Source organism: Mus caroli, unplaced genomic scaffold, assembly GCF_978045245.1.
Source record: "Mus caroli unplaced genomic scaffold, Mus_caroli_1 scaffold_19, whole genome shotgun sequence".
NCBI lineage: Eukaryota > Metazoa > Chordata > Mammalia > Rodentia > Muridae > Mus > Mus caroli.
Window position 1 is genome coordinate 32735215 of NW_028227274.1, and position 16588 is coordinate 32751802.

The window sequence follows — 16588 nt, forward strand, 5'->3', positions numbered from 1 at the left end:
TTTCCTCTAGGACCCCCTCTATGCCCCACTTCAGCAGGCTCTGGTCTCAACTCCCTGTGGTGAGAACCTGGACAACCAGCTCACAGAGGTAACAAGGGAGGCTCCCAGGGACTTGGCAGACGCTTTCACTTCATTTTTGACATGTTTGTCAGCTGTTTCCCCTCCCCCTTTATCTTGCTTAATTTTGTTCTTTTAAGCCTACTATCTTCTGTATTCTCATTGTGTGGGTTTGGTACAGAGCTGACTATGGGTCAGAAGTCTCTATCGTTATCTCTATCGTTATCTTGTAGTTTCCAGTCAGAGTAGGAAGGCTCAAGACAATGTGCTTTTTGGTATGGGGGCTCTAGATGGAGGCTAAGGCCCTAGGGTATGATCCTCTTCCAGCAACCTGGCTGTGTGGCAGTGGGACCACAGGTAAAGGTGGGGAGAAAATGGGATAGAGATAAATTAGCCTTAAGCCTCAAGATTTCATGTGCAAGCAAAGTGCAGTGAGGGGAACAGCCTGGGAAGTCACTCTTGTAGAGTTCCCAGAAACAAAGGGACTATGGATTGTCCAACACAAGGAAATCCTTCTGCTCTACAGACGCGTAGCAGTGTCTTTCCTCAGTGCTGCTCACTAAAACTCTGTGTGCTTCTGACATGATGAGATCCAGCCAGCTTCCTGAAACTGAAACTTCCCCTAACCATCAGTGCAGGGCTGAGAAGAATTCACAGGGCACAGGGTCAACATTTCCTGCCATCTCCCAATTACTGCCCTCTCCCTAGCCTTTACAATTCTCCTCTTTAAGCAGAAGTGGAGTTGGGAAAGAAACTTTTAGCTGACCAAAATTCAACATATAAAATGTTTTTTAAAAGTGCTTGGCAGGAGGCTTATAAATTCAATGTAGGAAGAATCCCAACCAAGACCTGTGACTTAAATATCAGAGAAAAACCTCTCAGAAGGGATATTTTATTTATTTATTTATTTATTTAGATTTTTGTTTTGTTTTGTTTTCTTCAAGACAGAGCTTTTCTGTGAGACAGCCCTGGTGGTCCTTGAACTCAGAGACCCACTTGCCTCTGCCTCCCTAGTGCTGGGAATGCTGCATGTGCTACCGCTTCCTTGCTGATAGATGGTTTTCTATTAAAACATGTTTGTTCTAGTCAAATCACTGTTAGTCCTTTTTTCCCACATGGTGTGTGTGTGTGTGTGTGCCCGAGTGCAAGTATGCACCTGCCTATGCACACATCCATAGACAGACAATTTTTCTCAACCACTCCCCCCACTCTCTGGGTTTACACACACACACACACACACACCATATTTGGCTCTTCTGCATGGGTGCCGAGGATCTGAACTCAGGCCCTCTTTCCTGTGCATGTTACAACTGGCGCAGGAGGCTTCCTCCCTTTCCCACTTACCAGGCTGGTCAGAGCTAGTTTTAGGCTACACTCCCAATGGGGAGAGCCTGCAATTATCAAGCTGCTAATGAGGTTTAATCTTAGAATGTCTCACAGCCATCTCCTGTACTGGCTAGTTTTATGTCAACTTGACACACACTAGGGTCATCAGAGAGGAGGGCGCCTCAATTGAGAAAATGCCTCCATAGGATCCAGGTGTAAGGCATGTTCTTAATTAGTGATTGACAGGGAGAAAGGGTCCAGTCCATTGTAGGTGAGGCCATGCTAGGGCTGGTGGTGCTGGGTTGGATAAGAGAGCAGGTTGCGCAAACCATGAGGAGCAAGCCAATAAGCAGTACCCCTTCATGGTTTCAGGTCCTGCCTTCAGGTTCCCAGACTGCCTGAGTTCCTGTCCTGACTTCCTCTGATGACATCTGTGATGTGGAAACATAAGCTGAATAAACCCTTTCCTCCCCAAGTTTCTTTGGTCACGGTGTTCATCACAGCAATAGAACATGGACTAAGACACCTCCTGGTGCACATCTGATGCACACACAAAAGAAGATTTAGCTGCATCTTGACCACTATTCTGGACATGGAAACCAGCCTGAATAAGGAGCCTCCCACAAACCCAACCCTCCTCTCTCCATATCATTCTCCATAATCCTCCAATATCAGATTCGAATGCTGTATAGTCTATAGGCACACATGAGACCTCATTCAAAACATTCAGGAGTGTGCCTCTCTGTGAGGCTCTGTCAGAGCTTCACACTACAGAAGAGTTTATAGTTCAATTCCTCCATAAATGATCTATGGCCCTCTGGAATATATCCTCTGTAAAGCCAGTACACAGGTTGTTACAGTGATTAAAAGTTATATTATATAGCAAGTCCTTAGCCCTCCCAAGCTTCTTGTTCTTGTATCCTGTCACACCTGGTCTAGGTTAGTTCAGTCCTCCTTGTCTTCAAACCTTGCTCATTCCACTGACATCAAAGTATCGCATGGGCCCCTTGGCCACACGTAGTTCAGTAGTAGAGTGTTTGCCTGACATAAGCAGCTAAGATAAGAAAATAAATACATCACAAGAATTAAAAATCACATAATAACAAATTTGCCTTGGGTTTAACTTCCAGAACAGGTAAAACACACACACAAACACACACTCACTCTCTCTCACTCTCTCTCTCTCTCTCTCTCTCTCTCTCTGAGTAAAAAACTTGCATAATTTTCTCTCTTTCTTCCTTCCTTCCTCCCTCCCTCTATCCCTTCCTTCCTCCCTCCCACCTTCTCTCTTTTTCTTTCTTTTCTTCTTCTTTCTCTCTCTCTCTCTCTCTCTCTCTCTCTCTCTCTCTCTCTCTCTCTCTCTCTCTCTCTCTTTCTTTAAGACAGGGTTTCTTCTGGACGGCCTGAAACAGACCCTGTAGACCAGGCTGGCCTCAAACTCCACTGCCTCTGCCTCTGAGTCTTAAATGCTGGGACTATAGCCATGTGACACCATGTCCTGCTGATTTTTTTTTTAATACAGAGTTTTGCTATGTGTAGCCCATATTGGCCTTAACTCATTATGTAGCCCAAGCTGGCTTCAAATCCATAGCAATCATCCAGCCTCAATTTCCCAAGTCCAGGGCTTATAATCAGATTTACATGTGCACCACCATCACAGTGGGAGGCTGGCTGCACTGTGTCTGCAGTCACCAAGCAGAGAGCAGGGAATACAGATGCTGCTCAGCTTGCCTTCTTCCAAGCAGTGGATGTGCTCACCCAAAGTCTGCTGAGTCGTCCCTCAGGTAACCCTGTCTGCAAACACCCTCTCACATACCCCCAGAACGGTGTCTTTTGGGAGATTCCAAATCCAGTGATGGTTGACAAAGAAGACGAACCTTTAAACAGTGGAATATGCACTTGACTGGAGAAAGTCCTGGACTTTGTTAATCTCCATCACTACAAAACTAAAAATATTCTGGCATCAAATAGAAAAAGGAAAAGGAAAATAAAAGGAAAAGGAAGAGGAAAAGGAAAAGGAAAAAGGAGCAGCAGCAGCAGCGGCTGATTCACTGATAATGCCTTGAATTATCTTTTCAAATTTCAAAATCCAGGAAACTTTATGAAATATTTTTTTCAAAGCACAGAGCAAATCAAGCTTATCTGACTTGAAGCCACGTGTGGTAGAGGCTCTCAGTGGTGCCCATGGTCTGTTTTGCATTGGTTAACCAGCGTTCTCCACAGGCATACCTGTACACTGCACACACATACATGCACCATCACACAAACACTCATATACACACACATACATAAACACAAGACATATGTTATGCTGAGAAATATTTTCCTTAGTGGTTTTTTAAAAAGATGTATTCATTTTATGTATGTGAGTACACTGTTGCTCTCTTCAGACATGCCAGATGGGGGCATTGGATCCCATTACAGATGGTTGTGAGCCACCATGTGGTTGCTGGGAATTGAACTCAGGACCTCTGGAAGAGCAGTCAGGGCTCTTAACTGCTGAGCCATCTCCCCCTAGTGTTTGTTTGTTTGTTTTTAAATGTCATCTAATTTAAAAATTTAAGTGTGTGTATAAGTAGGTAACTAAGCAGTTGCATGTACCAAGCAAAGAATAGCTTTTGGGAGTTGGCTCTTTCCTTCCACCATGGGCTCTTGAGATCAAACCCAGGCCATCAGGCTTCCCCAGCAAATACATTCACTCCCTGTCGGAGAGACACACCACCATGCTCTGAGCAGCTTCCTGAGGTAGTCATGTAACAAGGTGCTGAAGGCCCTTCTGTCTGACAATCATGAAGAACTAAATTCTGCTCACAATCCCACGAGCTCAGAGGAAGATGCTCCCAGGACCACGTGAGACTCAAGTCCCAAGTGACACACTGCACTAGAGAAACTCAGAGGACACGTACAGACATATATGTTAAATCATATGTGGACTCCTAACCTGGCCATTGTTCACAATCACTCGGTTTATAGTAACTTGTTAAGTAGTGACATATAACTCAATGACCAAGAATACTCATTATGAAAATATAGGGATGATGCTCTATTAAGTGATATATAAGTAAATTCACCAAAATGTTAGCACAGAAGTATATTCCTTGACCATCTGTATAGGAAAAGAAATAAAATTCACCATAAATTCCTAACACAGCCCTTGATGAAATTGATACACACACACACACACACTTTATCGTATCTACCTAAGCAAATATAAATACATATACATAAATAAAGCACATACAATACAATTAAATACAATTAAATGCCAGCATCATGCCTCATCATTAAATCCACAGATATAAATGAAAGTATGTGGTGTTAGGACCATTATAGTAGGAAGAGGAAAGACCTGACCTTGTTTGTATGCATTTAAGACTTCAGAAAGGGTTTGATTTTTGCTTATCTTTATCTGTTTCTATCAATAGTCAGCAGCTATTTCCAATAACATTCAGACACACCTACCTTTTGAAAACAAACATGGTATATATCTTTTAATATTCTTAACAAAATGGGTGGGTAGCATGGAAAGGTTTGGAGAGAGAAGAGAGAAGAGAGGTAAGATGCAAAAAAAAATTATATTTTTGAAGTTAAGACTTTAAGTTATTATAGCTATATAATTTTGAAGTTTTCAAAAAAATTAAATATTTGCTTTTTATGCATTCCAAATAAGGTCTTGTTATATAGCTCCCTCAAAAAAAAATCTTTTCAACAGCATAAAAAGGCAACAAAATTTCTCATTATATAGGGTGCTAACACAGAACTGACTGAAACATCTGAGGCTAGCTACATAAACAAGGTCCTGTCTCAAAAATGGAAAGCAGGAACCTTTAGAGCAAAAGCTGAGAAAGAATGAAACCGGGGAGGCCGGCAGTGAAGCCACTCAGGCCCGGGAGTCAGAGTCACTGAAACTGACGTGGGTTTGTTCACCTGTGTAGAGAAAAGCGACTCTGCCAAGGTCAAAAGCTGCTTCCCAACATGGGAAGTTTAATGCCGTGGGTCCCACTCAACAGCGAACCGCGAGAACAAGAAATGCACAGGAGTGGCACAAGGAACGGGTGAAGAGCAGAGAACAAGACAGGAGTTCAAGCTTCAGTCTAGCTACCATGTTGCTTTACATCCCTGAGTACCTGGAAGTGTTGAGCTGTGAGCTTTGTGTGAGATGGATTATTAATTAACTCTGGGCACTGGCCAGAAGACAATATCAATCCTTTCTAAAAGGAGGAAACTTCCTCGTGGACTCAAATGATCTTTTTTTAAAAAAAAAAAAAAAAAAAAAAACAATGAGTAGATCATGTGTGGTGGCACAAGCCTATAATTCCAACACTAAGAAATGGCTGCATATTTGAGGCCTCCTTGGGCTACACAGTGAGTTCAAGGGTTCAAGGACAGCCTGAACTATAGATCCAGATGGTCTCAAAACACCAAAAGGACAAAAGCAGGCAAACAAACAAAATGTGAGTAGAAAGAAAGAAAGAAAGAAACACAAGAGGGAAGACACCACGGTGCAAATGGTAGCTGTACATGAAGCCAGCCGGACTGCAGGCACAGAACTGTCCCCTATGCAGACAGCCTTGCATGTGTGCACAGTGCACATGAATCTGTCACACACACACACACACACACACACACACACACACACACACACACCACACCACACACAACTTCTAAAATTAGAATTATAAGCCCATGGCTAAATATTTAATGGACAGATTCCATAGTAGATTTGACACAGCAAAGGGAATGTAAGTAAACAAAAAAATGAGCTACAAAAAAATCATCTAGACTTTAGCAGGGATGCAACATAGAAAGAAACTAGGCAACAGATTAGAACCCAGGACAACTGAGTAAAAAGGCCCAATGTCAGAGCCCCAGAAATAAGAGAGACAGACAGCAGAGACAGTATTTGAGAAATTGCTAAGAATAGTATAGAAAGATGAAAGAAAAATTCAAACTGAATAAGTTTAACAACTTTCCAGAAGAAAATATCTCTTAGTCACAACTACACATATAATCATGTAAAATAATAGAAACTTCTGGAGAAACGCTTAAAATTAGATGGAGGGGGAGTTGTGACATTTTTAGACAAACAAAAATGAAGTTTGACACCTCACATAACATGAGCATCTATACACACTGTATGTACATAATAAATGTGTGAACACATATCCACATGGATACATATATGCATAATTCATAATAGGTATTGACTTGTGATGGGCTTACATTTCAACAATCCTCTTCTAACTTAAAAGTGTGTTTATTACCCCTACTCTACTGAACAAACAGCTAGGTCAGAATGTGAGCAACTGCCGATTAACCATGCCTGCCCTGTGACTGGGAAGTGGGCTTGCTGCTGTGCCAATTCTGTTAGCTAGGGTACGAAAGATCAGACTTCACAATATGAACCATGGTTGGCATAAATGCATACTGTTTCTGCACTATCACCAGGTCCTAACAGAGTAGAAGGAAGGGGGTTACATGAGACAGAGATACTGTGTTCCTGGAGAACTGAATGCACAGTCTTTTTTTTTTGGTTTTTCCAGACAGGGTTTCTGTGTAGCCCTGGCTGTCCTGGAACTCACTCTGTAGACCAGGCTGGCCTCAAACTCAGAAATCTGTCTGCCTCTGCCTCCCGAGTGCTGAGATCAAAAGTGTGCGCCACCACGCCCGGATGCACATTCTTTTTAGGCACATATATTCAGAACATTTACAAAAGAAGAATATTTACTGTATTAGTCAGCTTCACATTACTACAATGAAATACTTGAGGGAGTCAATTTATAAAGAGAAAAAAAATATTTTGATTCATAATTCTAGAGGTCCCAGCCCACAATCAGCCTATTGCTCTTGGTCCATGGTGAGCACAACTCACATGTACTGGAGCAAACCACTAAATTCATGAGCTAGGATGCAGGCAGAGACTGCCTGTGTCCCACAGTCTACTTCCAGGGATTATCTCAATGTTATTGCCTTTTAAAAAATTTTTTTTAATATTTTTTATTACGTATTTTCCTCAATTACATTTCCAATGCTATTCCAAAAGTCCCCCATACCCTCCCCCCATTTCCCTACCCACCCATTCCCTTTTTTTGGCCCTGGAATTCCCCTGTACTGGGGCATATGAAGTTTGCGTGTCCAATGGGCCTCTCTTTCCAGTGATGGCCGACTAGGTCATCTTTTGATACATATGCAGCTAGAGTCAAGAACTCAAATGATATGTACTCACTGATAAGTGGATATTAGCCCAGAAACTTAGTATACCCGAGATATAAGATACAATTTGCAAAACACATGAAACTGAAAAAGAACGAAGACCAAAGTGTGGACACTTTGCCCCTTCTTAGAATTGGAAACAATCACCCATGGAAGGAGTTACCGAGACAAAGTTTGGAGCTGGGACAAAAGGATGGACCACCTAGAGACTGCCATATCCAGGGATCCATCCCATAATTAGCCTCCAAATGATGTTATTGCCTTTTAGTGCCCCTTTGGGACTATCTCCAAAGAGTGCTCCCCTGCAGCCCAAGCCTTTCTAATACACAGACCTTTAGGGGACATCAATCCAAACCACAATAGAAAACTAACCATATAGAAAATCTCCACTTCTTTCATATGTCTAATAACTAAGGGCATTTATCTGGCGATAGCCTCAATGTTCATAACAAACACAATGACTACAAACTTTTCACTAGTTTTGGAAATTGAGAAATATAATTTCATATGAACCAAAGAAACCACAATTAAAATTTAAATCATTTCAATTGAACAATAATCAAAATACTACACATTGAAAATTTCAATTCAATTAAAGCAATAGTTAGCAGGGAACTCCTAGAAGTGAAAAATATAGTCATCTAAAACTAAAAACTTCATGTATGTGATAAACACATTAAACACACTTAAGAAAAAGCCCTGTTAAGTGAATGGAATTATGCAGGAAGACAGAGAGAAAGACACTTAAGAAGAGACCCTCTTGTGTTCTCTAAGTGTAATGAGTGGGTTTTCAGCTACTGTGTGAGATGCGTCGCCTCAAATTTTGTCATGATGTCAGCACATTATCCATCTGACATGGGAAAAAGAGAAAAAAAAGAACACTTGAGAGATGTTAGAAACAGATGGCCTAATATCATCTGCAAATAGAGAATATGGGGGAGAGCCAATGAACCACATAGTACTGGTAATAAACCAGAAAATTTCCATAGCTGAAGTCTGTAGTTTAAAATAGCACACCGAGAGCCAAAGAGGACAAATTAAAACAAATCATACTTGGACATATAATGATGAAATTTGCTGATAATTAGATATGAATAAAAACATTCTTAAAAAAATTGTAAAACTAACTGCCCCTAGAAGGCAAAACTACCAAACTGGCAATATGCTCCTTACGGTCTGTGTCTGTAAGCCAGCACTCGGAGGCCGTCCTCACCTGCAGAGGGAGTTTAAGCTAGCCTGGCCTATATGAGACACTGCCTCAATAAGATGGAGGGCTGGAAGATGGCTCAGCAGTGAAGAGCACTTGTCAGGATCAGTTCCCAGCATCACAACTGTGTCATTTCAGTTCTAGGGGATCCAAAGTCCTCTCCTGATGGCCACGAGCACCAGGCATGCATGAGACACACATATATGTGCAGGCAAAACATGTATGCAGACAAAATAAACTGATTTTATAATAAAAATAAGTTAGAGACCCCCTGAGGAAGAGACAATGATCAAACTCCAGTCTCCACAGGCATGAGAATGAGCACTCACTTGTACACCAGCACATATACGCCATGTGGTCGCTGGAATGAGAATGGCCCTTAGGTCTATATATCGGAATCCTTGCTCCTCACACCTGTTCTGTTTTCAGAAGATTATGAGGTGTGGCCTTCTTGGAGGAGGCGCGTCACTAGAATGAACTTGAAGGTTTCAAAAGCCCAAGACAGGCCCAATCACTCTGTTTCTTCACTCCGCCCACCCGCCCGCCCGTCTGCCTGCCTGCCTGCTGTGATGGTCATGGACCATCTAAAACTGTAAGCAAGTCCCCAGTTGAATGCCTTCTTTTATAAGTTGACTTGGTTACGGTGTCTCTTCACAGCAATAGAAAAGTAACTAAGACACGCCACATACACAGATCTACACATACAAAGTATAACTATATGCCGCATAATAAAAGATATAAAGAAAATGTATGCTAACAAAGATTGAAAGAAAAGAGAGAGAAAAGATATACCCAAGAAAATACAAGGTTAGTAGATGTATTAATATCGAACAAACTTTAAGACAAAAGTAACTTCCATAGGAGCAAAGATGCTTCTAAGGACACAAGGCACAGAACTTCAGGTTCTGTACCAAATGAGTATTTAACAATCATAGCTCAAAATACAGCCAAAAGATGTGTAATTACAGCAAGAAATAGAAATAACCATAGTGTAGTGGTTTGGGTTTTTCAGAATATAAAAAAAAGGCATGTGGTTTTCAACACAATTGAACAACTCCTTTTGACTAGAAGACTTCGTTTTTCTATTCTCTCATTCAGAAGTCTTAAGTTTTCCTTCTGTAACTTCTGGCTGAGCTGGAAGCTCACAGCCACTCAGGGATGGCAGTGCCCCTCAGGCAGCTGTCTGCTCCAGTTCTGTGCCTATTAGGATTTAGATTTTATTTGAATTTAGAATTTCTGTACTTTCTTTCAGAGCTATCACATAAAGGTTTGATGTTACTCGTTTCCCCTGAAGTTATGCAAAGATACTGTCCTACCATTTCCTGACTGCTGAATTGAGTGTGTACAGAAACGTTTAAGTATTTAATCTAGCATGTCCAGGTATTTTGGTTCTTGAAACATTTATTAGATATAGAAATCTCCCAGTTCACTCTGCTTTGTTTTGTTACTGTTTTAAATTTTAATTACAAAAATAATACATACTCAGTAGAAGAAAAATAAAGTGGAAGGAAATATAGAAAGTGGCAAGTTCCTGCTCTTGGTGACCCCATTCTCCTCTGATTTTTAGTAGTTTTAGTTTTTATGTTAGACCATTTATGCTTGAAGCAGTCATATAGACTCATGTTCTGTAAAGTGCTGTGGACTTGGGTAGCCATTCTCACTCCCAAAACATTCAAGTTTGTTGGGGAAGAAATTAAGGAATCGGTGAGTTACAAAGATGTCAATGTATTAAAGAGTCAGTTTAGGTGTCCAGGCAATAAATGCTAATAAAACTGAAGAAAAAGAAAAGAATGTTGAGGGCTGGGGCTAAGCAAGGAAAAAAAATAAAAGGAACATTCGGTAGTGAAAAGTCTGGGGAGGCAGGGGCACATCACAGAGGACAAGTCCATTAGCAAATAGTGCCTCCCTCCCCAGGACTCAAGCAGCGGGTGAGGCTTGCAGCTCATTTTCCATTTGTCATTAACTGTCATCTGAAAACACTAATCAGCTTTTGAATGCAGCTGAAGAGCTATGGCTATCCAATTGCCTGGGCCAGTTTGGTTATTACACTAATCAATTTATTAGAAACATGATTTGAGCAACTCCCTTGTCACTGGAGGAGTATAGAGAGTTAAGAACTTGAGGCGAGATGTCACATTGGTCCTATGGGTCACATTTAAACTTTTATTTAAATGTTGGCAACTCCCATGTCTGACCTCATCCCAATCTCTAGCCTTCTATTTTCTGGGCTTTCAGCCAGTGGGGTAACATACTCCTTTCCACAGCTTTATGTTTTAAAGGGTCAAGGTGTGGTGTCTGAATCATCCACTATTACATCATTAATACTAAAACCAGCACTCTCCACTCAGCCCCAGTGGTCATCTTCTGAGAGGAGTGAATGGCTCACTTCCTAGGAGCCACTGCCATTCACTTGTTTCTTCATTTACTCTTCCTGACCATAATTACTTCCAGGTCATTCATTTAATTCTGGGCCCTGTATATATAATGAATAGCAAAGTTAAAATGTAAGGAATCCTAGCCTCTCAAGTACTGTCCAGTAGGGATATAAATAAGTAATCAAATAACTACATAATTGCAAACTGAGACAAGTACTCTGAAGAAGCAAGAGGAATATAACACACTTTAAAAGATCTGAGAGGCCTGGGTGGTGGTGGCACATGCCTTTAATCCCAGGAGCCAGAGGCAAGCAGAAGCAAGTGGATCTCTGTGAGTCTGAGGCCGGCCTATTCTACAAAGAGTTCCAGGACAGCCAGTGCTACAGAGAAACTGTGTCTTGGAAAAACAAATAAACACACATCACCAACAGAACCAACCAACCAAAAAAAGATCTGAGAGAGATTTTGAAAATTTCTCAATATGAATGTAAGTTCAGTTACAAGGATCAGTATGATAATTAACTGTGATTTTAAAACACCATTTAATTACTTTCTGTAAGAAAGGCTGAAAATGAATGTCTCCAAACAGCACTACAGTGTCTTTATTACATCAGAAAGGACACAGGCTCTGTCAGTTCATTGACTCCTCATCCTTTCCCTTCTAGCCTCACTGGTACAAGGCAGCTGCTGTGGTTCTAAAACAGAGGCACCCAGGGCAATAAGCAGAAGGGGAGAGCTCCTGAGCTCTCTACTCGCAAGACCCCTACAGAATGCTTTCTACCAATACCTCTCCACGTTGCATTAGTCAGAACTGGATCACATGCCCATCTCTAAATCAATCCATATCCATAGAGAATGAGATTACCATGCTTGGTTTAGATTATTCATGTCTCATTTCCCAGCACAGGGGAGGGGAGCTCTCACTCTGGACAAGATAGTGAACTTAAAATGTCAAGGTTCTTTAAAGTCAATGAAAAAGGAGGACTAGGGCACAAGTTCCTTCCCGTTTGTCTGGGCCAGTGCTCTGAGCAGACCTTGGGCACAAACTCCGAAGCCAGTCCCACAACACCCAGAGGAAGCTCCACTCTCAGGCACTTTAACACTCCCAGGATCCCAGGAGCTTGGTCACACCAGGATCTCAGGGTCCTAGAGACAGCTTGACTCCAAGGAGCTCTAATACAACCAGGATCTCAGGATCCTGGAATCACAGGATCACAGAGACAGTTTGACTCTTAGGAGTTCTAACACAACCAGGATTACAGGAAGGACAGGCTCCAGTCAGACATAGCCAGGGCAGGTAGCACTAGAGATAACCAGATGGCAGGAGGCAAGCGTAAGAACATAAACAACAGAAACCAGGGTTACTTGGCATCATCAGAACCCAATTCCTGGATACACCATCACACCAGAAAAGCAAGATTCAGATCTAAAATCACCTCTCATGATGATGATAGATGACTTTAAGAAGTACATAAATATCTCTCTTAAAAAATAAGGAGAACACAGATAAACAGAAGCCCTTAAAGTGGAAACAGAAAAATCCCTTAAAGAATTACAGGAAAACACAATCAAACAGGCGAAGGAACTGAACAAAAAAAAAACCATCCAGAATCAAAAAAAAAAAAAAAAAGGAGAACTAGAAACAATAAAGAAATCACAAAGGGAGACAACCCTGGAGTTAGAAAACCTAGGAAAGAGATCAGGAGTCATAGATCCAAGCATCACTAACAGAACACAAGAGATAGAAGAGAGAATCTCAGGTGCAGAAGATTCCATAGAAAACATTGACACAACAATCAAGGAAAACACAAAAAGCAAAAACCTCCTAATGCAAAACACCCAGGAAATCCAGGCCACAATGAGAAGACCAAACCTAAGGATAATAGGTATAGAAGAGATCGAAGATTCCCAACTTAAAGGGCCAGTAAATATCTTCAACAAAATTATAGAAGAAAACTTCCCTAACCTAAAGAAAGAGATGCCTATAAACATACAAGAAGCCTACAGAACTCCAAATAGTCTGGACCAGAAAAGAAATTTCCCCTGTCACATAATAGTCAAAGCACCAAATGTACTAAACAAAGAAAGAATTTTAAAAGCAGTAAGAGAAAAAGGTCAAGTAACATATAAGGGCAGGCCTATCAGAATTATACCAGACTTCTCACCAGAGACTATGAAAGCTAAAAGATCCTAGGCAGATGTCATACAGACCTAACAGAACACAAATGCTAGCCCAGGCTACTATACCCAGCAAAACTCTAAATTACCATAGACAGAGAGAAAAAGATATTCCATGACAAAACCAAATTTACACAATATCTTTCCACAAATCCAGCCCTACAAAGGATAATAGATGGAAAACACCAACACAAGGAAGGAAACTACACCCTAGAAAAAGCAAGAAAGTAATCTTTCAACAAACCCACACAAACATAATTCCACCTCTAACAACAAAAATAACAGGAAGTAACAATCACTGGCCAAATAGTTAAAAATTAATTGTAAGGCCGGGTGGTGGTGGCGCACGCCTTTAATCCCAGCACTCGGGAGGCAGAGGCAGGCAGATTTCTGAGTTCGAGGCCAGCCTGGTCTACAGAGTGAGTTCCAGGACAGCCAGGGCTACACAGAGAAACCCTGTCTCAAAAAATCAAAAAAAAAAAAATAGTTGTACGTAGAGCTAGAGTGCTGGATCAATGGTTAAGAGTACTTGTTGCTCTTCCAGAGAACCCATGTTTAGTTCGCAGCACTCATATGACACTCACAACCATTCATTACTCCAGTTCTGGGGGATCTGATGCCCTCTTCTGATCTCCTTGGGCCCCAGGCATATATGTGGCACACACACATGCATGCAGGAAAAATATTCATATACATAAAATAATAAAGTTTTTAAAAACTGATTGGTAAAACCTTGGGGAGAGAACAGGGCAGACATGTGCAGTGCTATGGGCACACATTCATTCTCTCAAGTAGTGTATACAACTCCAAATCTTCTGAGGAGCTTGGGAGGTAGATGCCAAGGACCCTCTCTGTGGCTGAGGACACATGTATATCCCTTTATGTACTCGGTTAAGTTCTATCACATCATACATGCTGTGAACAGCTCAAATAAAGGCATTACAGTTACATGTATAAATGTATAAAATTCACACACATGTAAATATAAATACAGGTCATTAAAGACAGATACAAAACAGCAAAGGTACATGAGAGGGGAATGCAAGAACAGCAAAACCAATGCTCACTGGAGCAAACATACCAGGTTCTTGACAGTTTAACTCCTGTTAGTTCAATGTAAAGGCTTTATACAAGGAAGAAGAAGGAAAGAAAAACAGCTGGCTAGTTTGCAGAGAAGCAGCAAAGCCAGATTACAGAAAGCTGTTATGGCTTCTGAAATTCACAATGCTTTTCTAAAACTTCTTTCTACAAAAGCAAAATCAACTTGTCTAAGACTACTGGTAGTTCTGACTGCAGACAGACCCTCATATGTGCCATCATGGGGTGAAATCAGGTCACAAAGAGGCCAATGAAAATAACCTGAAGAAGAAAGGGACTTTTAAAAGAAAGTAGCAATAAAACTACAAATCTGCTAATTATCCGCATACCACCTTCTGCATATGTTACAGAACTTCACCTATCTGTTATACTCGGGCAATAAACAGCAGGAAATGAGTATGTGTGACCCTCAACTGGGTGTTAATCATGTTTAAGTAAAGGAACAAATTTTATTTCAGTAGCTATGTCAATTATATTTCTGTCAGTCTTTTCCTTATCTTGGAATAATTGGTGTTTAACACTGGGGAAGAGATCCCTTCATCCACAGAAATGTGCGTGGAAGGACTTATTAAGCAATTAACCCAGGTAGGCAAATAAACACTCTCATGAAGCAGCAACATTAGCAGCAAGAGACATGGTAGAGCATAAACAGGACGACAGAGTTTGTACTCTAGAAAGAAATGATGCAAGAACTTCCGTCTAGGGAAAACTGATAGTAACAAAGGAGCCATTGAGATAAAGTAACGATGATGTTGATGCCACATTATTACGGGCAAGTGCTTATTATATGTTTTTATTTGCCATTCACCTTTATGAAATGCACAGGACACCTATTAGTGTTCCCAGTTCAAAAGATTGCCCACAAGCCCACGATTCCAGGATGCTGTTTCTTGAATGCCCTTTGGCAAAGAGCTAGCTTATCTAATCACTGTGACTACACATCTGATGCTGGAAGCAGTTAGGGAGGTGCAGAGCCAATACTTAGGACATCAAAAGTAAGTAATGCATATCAGACAACAGCACTGAAGCCAGCCTCTGCACAGAAATAGTCTTACTTGTGTCAAGCTTCTCTTTGAATAAAACACTGACATTTTCCTGGTGTTGGGAAGCCTGCTGCTGGCTTCCAAACACTCTGGCGCCATACCATGCTGTCGCTGTAACAGCCCTTCAGGGAGCTATCAAAAACCCAGCTAGAACATTTGACTACAGTAGTGTGCTTGCCATCAAAACACTAAATTGCAATATTTTATATTTATCTCTATTAAATTTAGTGATGCCATATGAATGCTAACAGGGTCTTACACTAACATAGTCCAGTCATGGAGAGGTCATCATGATACCACATATTGATGCAGCATCTGGGCTTTGGTTTGCTAAGAATGTCTAAATACATGTTTCTCAAATCAGAATCCCTTTTAACAAGGAAGTGCTATGAGGATGCCACTGTTTCTCCAAAATCTATTTCCAGAAGCAATGGCAAGAGATATGCAGGATATCACATTCATACTGGAAGTAGTTTGGAATAAGACAAAGATTTCTAAATGAATGGGTGAAGGGGTTAGAGATTGAGTTCATTCCCTTCTGGTTTGAGAAGCAACGGTGAAACTGAGTAAGTTCTCAAGTCTCTACAACCTTATGAGGGGAGATCCTGGACTGAAGCCATAGCTGTGTCCAGCGGCTGCACAGGAGGAACTGGGCTTTCTGACAAAGTCTGGCTTTGGAAAGTGAGGCCAAGGGGCATAGAGTTGCCCTGGAGGTCGGAGCCTGATCTATCTACAGAACTCCCACAGGACAATGAGTAAGGGCAGGCGATACGGGAACGGGGCTTGCTTGCAGCCTCTTCCTTGGGACAACTATCCTTCATTTCACTATTAAAAGAAAGGATCAGATTAAGGTTCTAATTAAATAAACATAAGAATGAGTAAACAAAGTCTTGTCAAACAAACTCTACAATGGCGTGTAGCCTTTCTCCAAGCTCAGCAACACTATTTATTTTTTTATTTTTTATTTTTAAAGATTTATTTATTTATTATATATAAGTACACTGTAGCTGTCTTCAGACACACCAGAAGAGGGAGTCAGATCTTGTTACGGATGGTTGTGAGCCACCATGTGGTTGCTGGGATTTGAACTC

General features: G+C 41.2%; 1 protein-coding gene and 1 non-coding gene across 3 annotated transcripts in view; one reads left to right on the forward strand and one right to left on the reverse strand.

Moving 5' to 3' along the window:
- The window catches only part of Sil1 (SIL1 nucleotide exchange factor), a 236064-nt gene that overhangs the window by 34345 nt on the left and 185131 nt on the right, over positions 1–16588 (reverse strand). The gene's annotated exons all lie outside the window — the stretch shown is intronic.
- On the forward strand, positions 8351–8452 carry LOC115029929 (small nucleolar RNA U13). The gene has a single exon (XR_003835494.1). It is a non-coding gene; the product is annotated as a small nucleolar RNA U13 (small nucleolar RNA).